Consider the following 16,868-nt stretch of genomic DNA (forward strand, 5'->3'; position numbering starts at 1 on the left):
TTGCTCTGGTGTGGGTAGACAGAAGCACAGACTACAGAGGGGAAGCCCCTGACTTAACTGGAAGGGAAGGAGAGTCAGGGAAACCTTCCTAGGTGATGTCAGTCCTGGGCTAGGAAGGAGGCACAGGAATGTCCCATTGAATGCAGCAGAATAAGGATGTGCACACCACTGAAGGGAACCTGTGGTGCTCAGGGAATTCTGACTGGTCTAGTATGGCAGGAGCGCAGGGCTGGTGGAGGAGAGGAGGTTGGGGGGGTGATGGGAAATGAGGCAAACACAGTGGAACTGTGTGTAAAAGGCATTTGATGAATTTCTCTTGATCTGCTTATGGATAAGATGGAAAAATGTGGATTGGATGTGTGATTGGGTTTTTCCCATGATCAGATCAAGAAAATCACTGAAGAACTGAGCCACAAGGTATGTGCTGACTGACTAAGCCCAACTCACGTCTGGAAGCTGACCTCAACCTTCAACCTGCAAAGGAAATGTTAATAGCAAAAGGTAATATTTTTTCTTAGGCCCTGTCCTTGCCAGTAAATTTAGCACTGACTCTAATGAAAATACAGCGGCCTCCTCATCAGCCTTTTGGAGGGATAAAGGACATCCTGGATAACTGCACTCAGAAAGACCTCAGCTATTCATATAAGGGAGTCAGTTATTATAAGCAGAATTTGCCCCATATGAGTCTTTTGTTCTATTGGTGAGGTGGTAAGGGATGAGAGAGGTAGGTTAAGTGTCAGCACCAGCAAATGTGATTTGTGGTTTTAGATGACAGTAAGATCCATATGCCCATTAGTACCCCCACAAAGGCACTAATGCAATCAAAATAAAAAGATTAGCTATTTAAGGATTTGAATATATCAGGATTACTGGATTTAGTTCTGAATCTCACACTTACAGAAGAAACAGGGTAATAAGAGCAACCAGGATTCTTAAATGGCATAAAATTAATTTTTAAAAATATTAGTCAAGGGAGTTGGTCATGTTAGTCTAGAGAGAATAATTTTGATTAAATAACTGCTTTTAAATATCTGAAAGACTGTTATTCAGTATAGGATTTAGGCTTGATAGATCTTCAAGGGTTACACTCAGGATGAAACATTAGCTATGGAGGGAGGGAGATCATGGCTCAGCATAAGGAAGAACTGTCTTACAAACAGATGCCAAGAGCAGCCTGCAGATTGAATGGCTTCCTAATCACCAAAAGTGATTTAGCACAAACTGAGTGGCCACTTTATGGGATTGCTATAAAATGCAATATTCAGCCTTATCAAAACCAACACCCTCATCTAAAGAGATAAATATTGTATTATATGCCCTTTTTAATATTGAAAAGAAATTCACAGATAATATAACCTACTTACACACTTGATTTTATGAAATCAGTATGATGCCCAAAGGCATCTGGTAACAGCTATTTCAATATATAAATTCTCAGGTTTTAAAAATGCATGTAATGCCAAAAAATAAATGTATAGCAAGAATTTCAAGAAATACATTCACAGGCATGAGTTCATAAATGACATAATGAAATACTCAGGTGCTTGCAACTTATGGAGGATAAATTTAGATACAGAAGAATGATTAGAAACTATTTTGCTACATACAAAAAAGCATAGGAAGATGAAAAGCAGTCATGATGGGAGGGGTGTGTACTAGGGAAATTGGGAGAGACACAAGCCTGGTTAGAATCTAGACTCTACCACCTACAAGATATGTAGCTTAGCTGGACACAGTGGCACTTGTCTATAATCCCAATAACTCAGGAGGCTGAGGCAGGAGGATCACAAGTTTGAGGGTAACCTCAGAAATTTAGACACTGACTCAGTTAAAAAGAACTGTGATGTAGCTCAGTGGAAAAGTGCCCTGCGTTCAATCCCAGAACAAAAAGAAAGAAAAGAAAAAAAAAAATGTAGGCTTGGACAAGTTAACTAATTTCTCAAACCCTTATCTATAAAAGAGCTGTTATAGAGATTAAATATGTTTTAAAATGTGTCTTTAAAGTCTGATGCCCTAGGGAACAGGAAAATATAGCTATTGACTGATGCATTTCAGTGAATCCTAACATTCAAGAGCTGGATTCAAATTTATCCCTAATTTTTTAAAAAATAACTTTTTTTTGAACATTGACAAGGTACACCAAATTTTTGTTAAATGCCAGTGTTATTTAATATTTATGGCTATATAAAGGAGTTAGTATTCTTATGTTTTTCAGATAAAGGAGTCTCATGTTGAGAAAGATTTTTTTCAAGGTCAAACCTGAGTCCAACCCATAAGAGTTATACCAGAATGATCAGTTCTTGTCTAATACCAAAAAAGGAACCACTAATAATATTACCATATAGGAATTTCACATCAACTTATGGTTCTTTCTGAATTTAACCACCAGCTTTCAAGCCACTTGTCCTTCAGGATGTAAATACCGACTTGTGTTCAGGTTAGATATACTTACTAAATGTATGGCAATGACCTTGTCAGTGTCTTCAATCAATATTTGTTTGCTGATTGGAATTTAAAGAGTTAAGTACATCCTCTCAATTCCCCGAATTAAGTGAATTATCTCTTAAGTTTTCAGAAGTGTGTTTGGATATGCCAAAAATATTTCTGTTAGCAGTTGGTAATTCTTTTTTTGTTTCTGTTATCTCAAAATGTTAATCTTCTGCCAATCTAATTATTTCTCCTACAGAAAACAGAAATGACAAATACAGAGAACCAGAATTTAGGATTCTAATTTTTTAAATTTCTTTATTGATTTTAAATTACAAATATTGTTTTTTGGGCAAACACTAGAATTGTAGCTCCTTTCTACAACTAAAACTTGTGGATCTGTAAAAATTCTACCAAAGATATTGAATGTATTAAAGCTCATTCTTTCATTAATACTTGTAACATATAAAAGTCAGTTCTGAACAGCTTTTTGCCTGCATAAAAAGGTGTTTTAAAGAGAGACATCTGCATCAAATTAGATGAAAAGTTATTGAAGGCAACAAAAACATAATAGAGTCTATTCTGTTGATCTCATCTCCCAACAACAACAACAAAAATCTGGGTACTTGCTGCTTGTATATGATTGCCCCTCACAAGTTGGGGAAAATCTGGTGCCCATATCATTCACAGTGGGGTTTTTGGAGGCACCTTCTACTATTGTGACTCTAAGATAAATCTAAACGTAAGGAACTCCAAGCATCAAGAAAGAAAGAGGTGATGTGGGAAGAAAAGTCTGTTTTCAATTACTTCTGGAATTCACTTTAATATCACCAGACAGACTCATCCCTAATATCATAGGTTCTCTAGCTTGTTGGACTTTTCCACAGACATTTTTTTTAGCTTTATCAAGGAATAAAATCTTCTTTCTTCTCTATTGCTGCAGATCTGTTTTATTCCCCAAAGTCCTGCAGAGCACAGGACATATGAATCACTGTGCCTATACCTGTACTCACGGCAAAGGTCTCCAGCCCTGCCAGGGTCCTGGTCTTGCACCATACCCAACTCCTTCAGCTCCTTCCAGGAGAGAATAAGTGAGTACTGCAGTCACCACAACTATTACTATGGCTGCTGTTATCCTTGTTTGGTGAGATTGTCTAGTGGATGGATCTAAAGAGTTAATGAAAACAAAATCAATGAAATAATGGATAAAAGGTGTTTTAAAATAAAGGAAATGTCTTTCCAAAACACATATGGCCTGTAAATAGTAGTTTTTGACGATTAAATGTGTCTTCTGAGACTTTATCATAAGAGATAAGGGTTCACTTTACCAGGTGAAATGCCATTTCACCTAGGAAAAGATCACATCTGTCTCAGTTGTGGATGAGGTATGAGATTGGATGTGTTTGCAAAATACAGTGACAATATGCTCAAACATGTAAAAATGTAAAATAATAAAAATGATCACTCCTTGTAATTTGCTTTCAGCATATTTATTCACCTGGAGGATTTGTCAATAAAGAATTCAGTTACTCCTAAGTAATGCCGTATAATATTTATGAGTTGTTTTCAATACAGAAAGCATTGAAAAACCTATTTTAAACCTGCCACTCTACTAGTATTTAAATAGGATCTAAAACCTATGAACACAAAAAGGACTCAATATGCTCTCAAGAAGCTCTTGCCCCTTTTTTAGGTTCTGGGGATTTTACCACTAAGCAACATACTCATCCCTTTTTATCTTTTATTTCAAGACAGCGTCTTGCTAAGTTGTTTAGGGCCTTGCTAAGTTGCTGAGGTTGGCCTCTAACTTGCAATCCTCTTGCCTTAGCCTCCTAAGCTGCTAGGATTACAGGCATGTGCCACTGCACCCAGCAAAAAAACTCCTATTTTTGACAAGGGCAATGAGTTACATAAAATAATCAAGAAAAAAGGGTCTGGAATTTTTATGTTAAATGTACAATGCACAGAGGAAGTGCAATGGGAGATGAAGAAGGGGCCAGGTAACATGGGCCAACATTATTTGGGAAAGTCTCAGGAGTGGGACATACTCCAAAACTATAATTCATGGTTGTATGTCAGTAATGCTATACAACTATCACCTCTGTGAATTGCAAATAGTTTTATCCTGAATGAAAATGTTCTCTATCAGAGCATACTCAAGAAGACATCAATTCTACCAGATTCTGTCTCATTTGTTTTGGGTGACAATGGAAAGGCAAATAATGTGCTTTGGTCAATACAGAATGTGGTAGATGCACTAATGTGGGCTCAGGAAGAAGGCCGAACAAGTATCTGTGGGGCAGGAAATGTGACCAATGTGAAAGTGAATCAGTTTTGTGAAGTACTCTGGACTTTTCCTAGAAAAAAAATTAAGCATATAATATTCAGCCATAATTTTTCAGGAGACTGGGTTAAGAAACCAAGTCTATGGTTTATGTACATTTTCTTTAGACAAGTTGGTTGAGTTGACATAAAAGTTCTTGTAGAATTCTAAAGAAAAATGGCTCTTCAATAGTCTGGATTGTTGTTCTCAATGTATTCCTTTCCCTCACAGTAACAGAATTAGAATTAGATATCCATACTCTTTGCTATGCAACTTTTGGTGCTTTAAATTAGTACAGAAAGCAGGTATACATCACCATTCAGTTTGGTATGTGACATGTTTGGATCAATAGAGTATGTGGATTAACAGGGCTATTTATTCAGACACAAGACATGAAGAGACCTAGTAAGTTTCTGCTATCAGAAGAGTATGCTCCAGGTAGCTGATTTTCCTTCTTCCACTTCAGTCCCAGGAAAAAGTCATATGAAACAGACCTGAACCTCAGCCTCAGCTTTGAAGTCCAACTCAGCCCTGCCATGTCCAGCCCTGCCAAGAGCAGCCAAACTGCAGTCAACCTGCAGGTCCATGAGTGTGAGATAAGTATTTGTGAATCAAAGCCACTGAGGTTTGCAGTTTGTTATGCAGTATTATCAAAACAAAAGGCCCAATACAGCCTTGTAAACATCCTGATCCACAAACAACTTTATGGAGTTTTACCAGGAAGATCAAAACCACACAGTACATAACACCACCTACATGAATAATTTTATTTAAGGCCTGAGATACCAAAGCTCAGAGTCAGAAGCAGCTAGCTGACACCAATAGCTGAGGCTATTTGTCATTTAACCCATATCCAACCTGCATGGCTCTCAGGTGTTAGCTAAGAAAGCATCATTAGATACCTTATGCACTGTCCTGATGTGTTGTTCTGGAAACTCTCATATTATTGTTATGGATTGAATTGTGTCACACTGAAAAAGGTAAGTTAAAGTCATGGTCCTCAATGCCCCATAATGTGACTTTATTTGGAAACTGGATTATTACAGGTATAATTAAGATGAGGTCATACTGGAGTAGTATGGACCCTTTACCCAATATGCCTGGCACTCTTATATTGGCCATGATACACACACAGGGAAACAGCTACTTGAAGACAGGCAAACTTGGAGTAATGCAGCCACAAACCAAGGAATACCAGAAAACCACCCCAAGGCTAAAAGAGGCATAGGGGGATTTCTCTAAAGGTTTTATAGGGGGCTGACAACCTTAGATAGCTTCCAGAACTATAAAAAATTTCCTGCTGTTTGAAGTCACCAAGTGTGCGGTTCTCTGTCATGGCAGCCCTAGGAAATTAATACACTGATTTAAAATTTTTAACATCCTTTTACTTTTATTTGAATTTACTTTATGCTGAATTTATTCCCGTGCCATAAGTTTTTGTTTCTTTAGTTTCTTCTGGGATATCTTCCTCTTCTGTGCAACCTCCTCTTCTGGTTTAGAAGCAATTTGTTGCTTTTCAGTGAGGATCACCTCAATGTGACTGGGGGAACTCATGTATGGGTTAATCCAACCATGACCTCTTTCAGTACAGTGGAGCATCTTGGGTGCTTTGTTCACCCAGGTGTGTTCAATGACCAAAGAATCTATGTCTAAACCCTTAAGTTCAGCATTCCTCCCTGCATTTTTAAGCATGTGCAGCAAAAATGCAGCACTTTTTGGTCCACTAGCCCTGAGTCCAGCCCCACTGTTTGGCCTGGGCACACCTTCCAACTCCACCACTGTAAGGCCGGAATGACACACATTGCTTCTTTAAAGTTATACCTTTCTGGTTTTCAGGTATTCCTTGGTTTGTGGCTATATTCCTTGGTGGCTTTTCAGATGTGCATACCCTTGATGACCCATGCAGTTTCATGAGTGTTCTTAAAGGTGAATACGAAGATTTGAACCTCTTTATCTGCATGATTTTGTGGGGTTTTCTAGGTCAAGAGAGTAGTGGACCATTTTCACAGATCACCTCAGGTTGCTTACAGGAAGAGGAAGCTTAAATTAATTTTATATACTATCACTGTTCCAAAAGAATACTACTCAAAAAATTTGATTACTTTCCTACTGTGTCTATTCTGCCACTTCTTCTTATAAAGGTATTTTAAGTATTGGAGCAGGAAGCTCATCCAGTTTGACATCAATATTCAAGAGATAATTCAACTTACCTGAGCAGGCAGACTAAGAACTGATCTCATTATCAAAGAAATATTTTAACATAAAATGGGTTTTGAAATATTCTAAAAAAGCAGCATTACCCTGTATGCCATTAATATCACACTTTCTTTAGCAACTTTACACTAACAAAAATCATGTTGCTGGGTTCCTTCCTGCACATTTATGCTACCTTGTGTCATTTTCTAATTCCTTCCAACCAGACTGAAAGCCCTATAAGGACATAGAGCATAAATGTGCTCACGAACATACATCACAACTCCTTGTTTAGGCTGAACACAGAATCCATAGTTAAGTTCATTGTTTTACTTGTTATAGCTAAGTAACAGAAACTTATTTCAGGTTATGGAACAATAAGTTCTTGCCTTTTACTTAGGTTAGTGGTTTCCACTCTTAAAATTCCTATTCCACATCAACGAAAGTATCTGAGCATGAAATCCTAAATTTTTACTTATAAAAACATGACTTTTGCACCCATATATGCATTGTAAGATATTAAAAAAAATAGAAGCCACAAAAAGAAAAGTTGATATAGATCTCCTAACAATTGCTTCTCTACCTCTCATGGAGTCTAGACTACTGGTCTAGATTATCAGAGTAGATTTGTGAAAACATCAGGATTTGGTCTTTTCTAGGAAATGCAAGATCTATGATATTCTCACATTTGTGAACTTTAAATCTATTCTCTGACAGATTTATGAAATTGTCGAGATGAAACAAGCAATGTTTTATAGTTGATGATAGAGTTGTCCTTGTAACCAGGATTAATTTGTATACTACTAGACCCTGTTATAAATGCATTTGCTAACTGCAGTGTTCTCTGTTAATTGAGCCCTTTATTTCTGTAGATTTTTGTACTAAAAATCTCTTATCAGATCTTCAACCAAAAAAAAAAAATGAAAGAAATGACAGAACATGCTGATCTTGAAAATATGAAAAGAGAACCATGTGCAAAGGGGAAGACAGAACCAAAACCTCATCAATCATTTCTATAAATGTCAACAACACAATAGTATTGAATCTTCCTGGGTTTCCTGTACAAGTATGTGGATAATGCTGTGCTAGAAAACCAAAGAACAGAGAATAATGCAAAACACAACTCCTGTAAGCTTATTGCAAGAACAACTTAGCAATAATGTGAGTCAATTTTTAGTTCATTTGTGGTAAAAAAAAAATATTTATCAAAAGAATTGAAATTAGATTAAAATAGATAGCTTGAATAGTGTTCATAAAATTAAGTATCAGTCTGGTGTGGAAGACTGACTTTAAAGAAACGTGAAAGAAACTTCAGAAAAGGAGGGCAGGAGGTAGCTTAGAGGCTGGAATTTCTCTCCTGTACACATGGAATTACTGAGTATCCAAATCCCAGTATCCAGTGGGAGTGGGAGATATGACTGAATGTGTAAAATGTGGAAAGGATATGGTGTCATCATCACCTAAGCAGTATTTTCTGGCTTAACTTCCCAAGAGAAAGCCACCACTAACACAATTTCATAAATCATTTCACTTGGCCTAGTTATTCTTCTATGATGTGAGGTTGGGTGCTGGTTAGCTCAATGGTAGAGTGCTTGCCTAGCATTTGTGAAGCTCTGGGTTCATTTCTCCAGTACTGCAAGAGAGAGAGGGAGAGAGAGAGAGAGAGAGAGAGAGAGAGAGAGAGAGAGAGAGAGAGAGAGAGAAGGGGGTGGATTTAGGGCTGATCTATACACAAAGTAAGCAAGCTAAATGTAAGAAAATACCAAGCAGATGATGTGTGGGTGAAGGGATTGAGGAAGTGAAATATTAGCAGCTTCAAAAAGAGGAAGAGAAAGTAAAATATGTCAAAATGAATATGCATTTGGTAAAGAATAGGAATATAAAACTTATGTGAAACATTATTGGTAATAATTTTAACAATTATCATTGTAATATAACAATGTGAAAAAATATATAAATCATCTATAATTGATGAGTCAATGGGAAAAGAGCTTTAATATTTGGTCACTTTGTCTTTTCTTCTATATATACAGTTTGATGTTTAACTTAATTATTAGGAACAGCTCCCATGTGGTTAAATATTGTTCAAAACCATTATTTTAATGGCTAAATATTTTATCATAAGTAAGCACTGTCTCCTTAAAAATTACTCCAATGTTAGATTTTTCTTAAATTTTTCATAATTCTCTTTATAATAACTAATAAAGAATTGCTTACTCTGTGCCAGGCAGGGTTCCAAGTACTTTACATAAATCAACTTACCTAATTCTCTGTATGATGTAGGAGGTAGATACTATTATTATCTTCATTTGACAGATGAGGAAAATCATGGTATGGGAGAAAGTAGCTTGCCTAAGTGCACATAGGTGGTTAAAGGTGGAATGGGATTCCATGCTAGGTAACTGACTCCAGCATCCCTGCTTGTAACCCCCTCTACCATACCACCTGCTTTGCAGAGATAATGAGCTCATCAATAAACATCAACATCAGCTCTGATTATTTTCTTAGAATATACTCAGAATAGAATCACGTGGACCAAGTGATATTATGAGCCTACCTGCCCTCCATCTAAGGTATGACAACATACCCTCTCACCATCTGTGAGATATAAAAGTCAGCACGTTGCTGACTTTTAAAATCTAATTATAATAATCTGCATTTCTTTGATGCAATGAAGACAACATTTTTATGTCTCATCTATCATTAATTCCTGTTTCATGAATTTTGTTTCTATTTTTTTATTTTATATATATATAAAAGCTATGGCATATTAAACTGAAATTATCTGGAAATATTTTGTGATTGAAAATACCAAAGACAGCCAAGGCACAGTGAGGCTCTCAACTGTAATCTTAGCAACTCAGGAGGCGAAGGGAGGAGGATCACAAGTCTGAGGCTAGCCTCAGCAATTTAGCAAGATATCCTCAGCAATTTCGTGAGCCCATATCTCAAAATAGAAAATAAAAAGAATTACAGATATAACTCAGTGGTAGAGACCCCTGGGTTCAAACCCCAGTACCAAAAGAGAACAACAACAAAATCAAAACATTGCTATATTTGTTTCAGTGGAATTCAGCAGATAGGTATTATCTTGGAGTAATCACTAGAAGCTAGTGAAAAGGATCACCTATATGTACCTGAGACCACAGAACTGACCAGGCCCTCTCCAACAGATGGATGAATAGTCTGGACTGTGACTTATATCATACAGCAGAGGCCATCCTTATCCAGTTCTAAAATATTTCTACTGTTATTACTCTTATCAACATGTATGGGAAAACAAATGTATGGGGAAACAAATAAGTAAACCTGATGTTGTGAGGTCAAAATTACAGAAGAATAAAGGAAGATTCAGAGGGATCTCACACCGAAAGAATGATCTCATGAATTATTCCTATTCAACAAGGTATATGTGGTTAGTGATAATCACCAATCAAAAATTTCACATGAATGGGGCTAAACAAATGCTTTTCAATTCTTTTCTGAAACTTTTGGGTTTTTTTCTTTCAGTTGTTTATAGATACAGCTATATTTTGATTTCTCACCATTGTTTTTCCCCATAATTTTATTGTTCCATTATAATTATACATAATGTTATATATTCACACACATTTATGACAACATAATTTAGCCAATATCATTCCCCAGTATTTCCCCTTTCTCTCCCCTACTCCCTCCCCTTGGTCCCTTTCCTCTAATCTATTCTTGCTGTCTAATGCTCTGTTAATCAGTCATCAAAAGCAAATTACCATGGGGGTGTGGGCATGCCTGTGATCCCTGCTACTTGGGAGGCGGAAGCAGGAGAATCACGAGTGTTCCAGGCTATCCTTGGAAGCTCAGTGAGACTCTGTTTCAAAACAAAAAAGGCTGGGGATAGATGTAGCTCAGTGGTAGAGTTGTTCTTGGGTTCAGTCCCTAATGTGTGCGGGGGTGGCAATTACCTCATACCAGGCACTTTGCAATAAAACCAGGCACTTTGCAATAAAACCAAGCACCTAGAATATCTCTAATTATTTTGATTAGAATTTGGAATTTCACTTACATACTTAGGAGTCACTTTTTAGGATTGGCTATTCTCTCTGGATGGTTCAAGTCATTTGTTAGGGTTGATGTCTTTCAGTCTCTCAGGCATAACATTTTTTCTGTTAGATCCTTAATCTTTAGTGACATCCTATTTGAAGCCTTCAGCCCCTTTAGGTACCAACGACAGAGGAAACCTCAAAACTGAGGCCTAAAAGACACTCTCCCAAAAGAGGGCCCTAACGAACACAAAAACTTCCTTTAATGAACATTAACACAACATTTCAGAGAGAAGTAGTGAAGCAAGCCAGAGCTGCTAAAAATAATATGGATATGTGTTAGATTGAAGTAGGGGTGGTATAGGGTAGGGAGACAAGAGGAATGAATGGTTAAATAAAAGCTTCAGTTTTTTTTCTTTTTAAACTAATCTTACATGCTAACAAAATCAGGTAATTTTTACTAGAAAGGCACTTTTGCTACTTATGAGAAATCCTTATTCTCAGTAGAGAAGTCAACTTGCCATACTAAATTACAGTGGAAGTTTCCATGAGCTAAGAAATCTCAACTCAGAAAGGACCCTGGAGGTGACCCCAGAACTGAGTGTGGTTTGCTAACAGTAAGTGGTAGACAGAGTGCTCCATGGAGAGGGACTGGCATGGAGGGACTCCAGGCATGTGCAGGAAGTGACAATACTAAAACCATGATTATCTTGGGGTTTTTACATAAGCAAGGCAAATGGTATTGTAATGGTACATGGTGACCTTGAACTTTCATCAGACATTTTAAAGTATTCCAGAAGTACAGGAAGGGATCTCAGCAAAGAATGATCTGTGGGACAATCCCAGGAATGGCAGGGGACAGAAGATAATTCTTCAGGGCCCAAAACACTATGATGTATGATAGGGATTCTTTAGAAGGTTTGAACAAGGAAGTTTAGAAAGAACAATAGCTGAAATACATAGGAAAGAAGAATGCAAATCACAGTCAAAACATCTGAGGCACTGGACAAGGGTAATGGGAATGAAATCAATCAGAAAAATGGTTAAGAGACAAATTAGCAGGCTTTATATTTATATTTGCCACAAATGCATAAAATGTCACTACAATATTCTCAACTGATATCACCATTACTCATGGAGAGGGGAAGCAGATGCATATTCATTTATACCTTTCAAACCACATGAAGGTATTACCTATTTTTTAAAAAAATGAATTTTAGAAAAAGATATGGAGGTTTTCAGAATGTGATATCTCAGGTAAAACCCTCTTCAAACTTCCTCCTATGTTTGAAGTTGCACTTCTGAAATCAGATTATTTTTATATCAATGACTCAGACTACACCAGTGACTGCTGATAAGAGACAACCTCCCTGTTGATGTAACATATGTACCAAACTTAACCTGGAATCACATAGTGGTAACTAGAAACATTCAACCAGCCTAATAGTTGTTTAAAAACACAGAATAAAGAAAGTCTGGTCACTTGGCCCAGGAAACACAATCTTTTAAATTTCATGGTAAATAAAAGAAACTCAGAGAATATCTGATTTATCAAAATGCCTATGAATCACCAATGTAAAGGTCAGATTCCAATTTGGTTTGGTGAGTTTTGAGCTAGTTTGGGCCAGCCCTTTGGCTAAAAATGACTTTTAAAAAATCATATAGAATCTCCCAGTTTCATATACCGTATAAGGCAGGTGGCTTCAGATGTATTTGACTTAAACCGGATGACTTAAATTGAATGGACATAAACTTAACAGCTAAAAAAATAAGTGAAATTCATTTTTACAAAACCATGTAATGTTGTTTGGCTATATATAACTCAAACACTAAATTTATAACACTTATTGAAAACACATTTAAAGTAACTTATTGATTAAGGTTGTTGATTAAAATCACAGTGCATCCAGGGATCAACTCTCAAATGTTTTCATTTATTTGGTTTTATGTTTTATATTGTACCTTGTTCACAAAGGATGTGAGTCAGCTTAATATAATTCAATAATTTGTGAAAATATAATTAGATAAAAATCAGAATCAAAAGAGACAAGATAAAACAGATATACTCAAGATCAAAGGGGAAAGTTAGAACATTGCTATTTGGTTGTAGGTTTTCAGGTGGTTTTATTAGAATTGAGTTCCAAATTTTACTATTTCTAATTGCCAAGTAAGAAATGAAAACAATCAATTATATGATTCTCATTTTGCATAATGTAAAAAAACAAAGACAACACATTAATTGTTTAGGAAAGAACAGGTTTTCTTTGGCATCTAGAGCTAAATGGAATTTCTTGCAAGAGTATTCATACAGGAACAGTAGAAGGGACCATGATCATAATCACTTATATAGTGATACAACAGTGGGTCTCTTTTCACTTGTCTTTATGATAAAAATGTGGACATGATAGAGGATGGGGGCAGAGGTTTGAAGGATGTAAAACACAGTAACCAAGTTCACAGTTTCTGAAGATCTGACTAGACTCCTGGCCTAACAATTAAGATTAGAAGGGAATTGGTGAATATTATGAACTTTGTTCAGCTGAACCTCTGTAAACATCGTTTTTCTTAAATAAGCTTCTGATCAAATTTACAAATAGACAATACATATTCTCTGGCATGTGCAGAAACAAAGGCATTTTCTATTCCTGTTGAGGGGAGACAAGCACACAAGAATTATTCCTCAACCATCTATATTTCCTTCCTTTGAAATTCAAAGTTATACAAATGTATTCCTGTATATTTTACTGCAATTGTAACTGTGTCATTCTAATATTTGTGAATTGAGTGGATTCTGTTTAATTTACACAAAAAGCGAATTATAGGCTGATTTTAAAAGGACAGCAAATGACATTTAGCAAGGAAAGGAGAGGTTTTCTAAAATAAAACTTTGAGGAAGACTCAGAAAGATATAAGACAATAAATCAGGTTCTAGGATTGCATTCCTTGGGTGCTTGTGGAGTCAGGGCTACAGGAGGTTCTAGAGGCAGGACCCAAGAAGTGAGTCACCCAATCCCAGAAACATTGCGCATTTGGATGCAGGACACACACAAAGAAAAGAAATGCCTCTTCCATTCTGCAATTCTTTATGATTCCAAGGCCCAGAGTTATACCACATTAAGTGCTCAGTTTCCAGATGTCAAATGAACAAATGTTTATAAGTAACAAAGAGTATACTGTAACCATAGAGGAGGGCTCTTCTGAAATGTATAAAGTGAGCAAGAAGGAACAATGTAAATTAACTGCGCAAAACACTTGATTATAAATTGTGTAAAATGTAATTATCTTTATTGCATGGGGGCATCTACTTTGTTTTAATAAATGATAACAAATTAGGTTTTTTCATAAGTTCCCTTCGACTTTGTTTCCCAAGTCTTTCCACCTTTTACCTAAAAGTATTTTTCCTTCACCTATCTCAAGTTGATTTGAGATATAATAATAAGAAAATATGGTTTACCATATTGGGTGAAAATAAGTTTTTTTAAAAAATTTTAATATGTAGCCAGAGGAGTAATGATGTACTAAGATGACAAAGGAAGAAAAGAAAATGAGACCCATCCCAGATAATTTTCTTAAGTAGAGACCAAAAAAAGTTTCTACTGACTCATATATTTATGCAACATGAAAACAAAAACAAAAATCATAACACAAAATATCATAGGGCAAGAGTAAAGCAAATGAAATGTAATGCAGTAATCCTTGATTTTTTTTTTCTTTTTGCCCCCAAATAACAGCATTTGAAAGGAGGAAGGCATTGAATCTCTCAAACTCCTCAATTCCCTGGTTGGCAATCCTCAAGACTGATATGCTTCCATAATGAGGAAAGAATTTAGAAATTTGTGTCTAGAGCTGGAAGTGTTGCTCAGTGGTAGAGTACTTGTCTAGCACGCCTGAGGACTTGTTCAAACCCCAAGCACTAGGTGGTGGGGGTAAATTGTATCTAAATCACATATTTTGAATCACTTGGGAATCACAGACACATCTAAATGTTTGGTTTTTACCTTTAAACCACACCCCACCTCTAAAATGAAGTTAATATGTCACTTATTAACCAAATCACAAGTTTGATCACTAATGAGGCTGTAAAGTTTACAACCTCAGACATGAAATAAGAAGGAGAATTGCCTCAGTTAATAAAACATAGAACAACAGCACGTGATCCTAAAAATGCCAGGATTCAAATATAAATGCTGAAATAACCAATTCTGCCTATTTGTACAAAATCCAATTAAATTTCCCTGACCACAGAAAAAAATACATTGTGGGTTTCTGATGAAGTTCAAAACAGTACACTCAGCAAATAACTAATGAGCATCTACTACTCATCAGACGCAGGGTTGGAAAAAAAACACGAAGATTTTTGTCCTTTTTCTATTTATAATGATTAAGTTTTGTAAATCTCTAAATTTAAAAACGTGAATATATAATTGCGTTTACAATGATCACTTAAACTCTAAACCTTGTTGTTTTACATGTAATAAAAAACGACAGCCTGTGAACAAAGAATCTTACTAAAAATTCTACTATATGAACTCTACACCTAGCGAGGAAATAAGACTTCATAACCAGTTTTTCAGAAACGCTAACCATAACACATAGTTGCAAGTTGGGCTCCGCACAAGGCTGCCTCTGCTGGCTGAGCTGGCGCATCCTTCCAGCAGAACCTCAACTCCCGACACCTGTATCAAACTTGCTACTCTTAAACCCATCCTTCCTGTAAGCAGGAGGCTTTATCTAAGGAGGCTACACCGGAATATCTCTGCCTCATTCCATCTCCTGAATAATCTGACTTTTAGAAAGACCTCTAAGCTGGCCCTAAAATGTTGACGATAAGGGTTTGCGCCATCAATTTCATATACCATCCGGCCAACTGTGAAATACACAAAAATCCACAGCCACTTTCATAAGCCGCTAAAATAACGCTTTGCTCTTCTGCACGTCTGGTGAAAAAAAGACAGGAAGAACGTATCTGCCAACCCAAATGAAAAGAAAAAAATGCAGTGACATATTTCTACCTGAGCTGCTGAAAATCCAACGGTCTTCTCCCCAGATAAACTACATGCCAACCTGTCCTCCCCACCTCCGCCCAGCCCACACTCCACCGGTCCCCAGGGGGTGGGCGGGAAGGGTTAAGCTCTCCTTCGCCCCCAATCGGCCTCCCGAGCTGAAAAAGAGTGTTTCAGGTTAACAGGGGGCTGCGCCGAGCGCCATTAGCACACCTCCGAATGCTCCGCCGAGCCCTAGCGGGAGGCAAGTTTGGCGGGTCCTGGCCCCTGCCCTGGCTTCTCCCCAGTAGCAGCATAAGCTGCGGGTGGCCGCGAAAGCTGGGCCCCGCCTCACCCACCTACCTACAGGGCGGGGGCGCCGGCTCCTCGGGTCCGGGAGAAGGGGCTCGGGCGCACGCATTTCTGGGAGCGGTGGCCTCTGCGGCTGGGCGCGGGGGAGCGCATCCTCTGGGGAGGGTGGAAGGAGGGGTCAGGGGAGGACCCGAGTCGAGGAGGAGCAAAGGCCGAAGGAAGGAGCGCCCGGAGCGCGCGCCCGCGGTGCTCCGATTTCGGAGCTGGTGCGAGCAGCAGCGAGGCCTCGCCCACGCGCGGCGCTTCGCCGCCCCTGCAGCTGCGCCTACGGTCAGGGCATCCGCCGCGACAAGCTTGCGGGCCTGGCCGAAGGCGGGGAGCTGCGGGTGGCGCAACGCGGTGCAGACGCCAGCCTTTAGCTCCGCCCGGCCCGCGGCACGCTCGGCGCCCCTCCGCTGCGGCGGGGGCCGGGGAGCTCGGTGGCCAGGTTCCGAGGGTCAGGCTGTAGCTGCAGCATCCTCCTTGCGCCCGCGGCCTCCGAGCTGAGGGCTAGGTAGCCGGGTCACCCCCCGGCTGCTGCAGCCGGGCTGCCACAGCCGGGACCTGGCGACT

General features: G+C 38.2%; 1 protein-coding gene across 4 annotated transcripts in view; it reads right to left on the bottom strand.

The window, feature by feature from the left end:
- Ncoa7 (nuclear receptor coactivator 7) overlaps window positions 1-16,576 on the bottom strand; it is a 148,441-nt gene extending 131,865 nt beyond the window's left edge. For all 4 annotated transcript variants that reach the window (XM_076858280.2, XM_076858279.2, XM_076858278.2 and 1 more), the window contains exon 1: window positions 16,308-16,576. The gene's annotated coding sequence lies outside the window, so the exon portion shown is untranslated. The remainder of the gene's footprint in view (window positions 1-16,307) is intronic.
- Between the last annotated feature and the right edge of the window lie 292 nt (window positions 16,577-16,868).

The sequence above is a fragment of the Callospermophilus lateralis genome, chromosome 6 (genome assembly GCF_048772815.1).
Source record: "Callospermophilus lateralis isolate mCalLat2 chromosome 6, mCalLat2.hap1, whole genome shotgun sequence".
Classification (NCBI taxonomy): Eukaryota; Metazoa; Chordata; class Mammalia; order Rodentia; family Sciuridae; genus Callospermophilus; species Callospermophilus lateralis.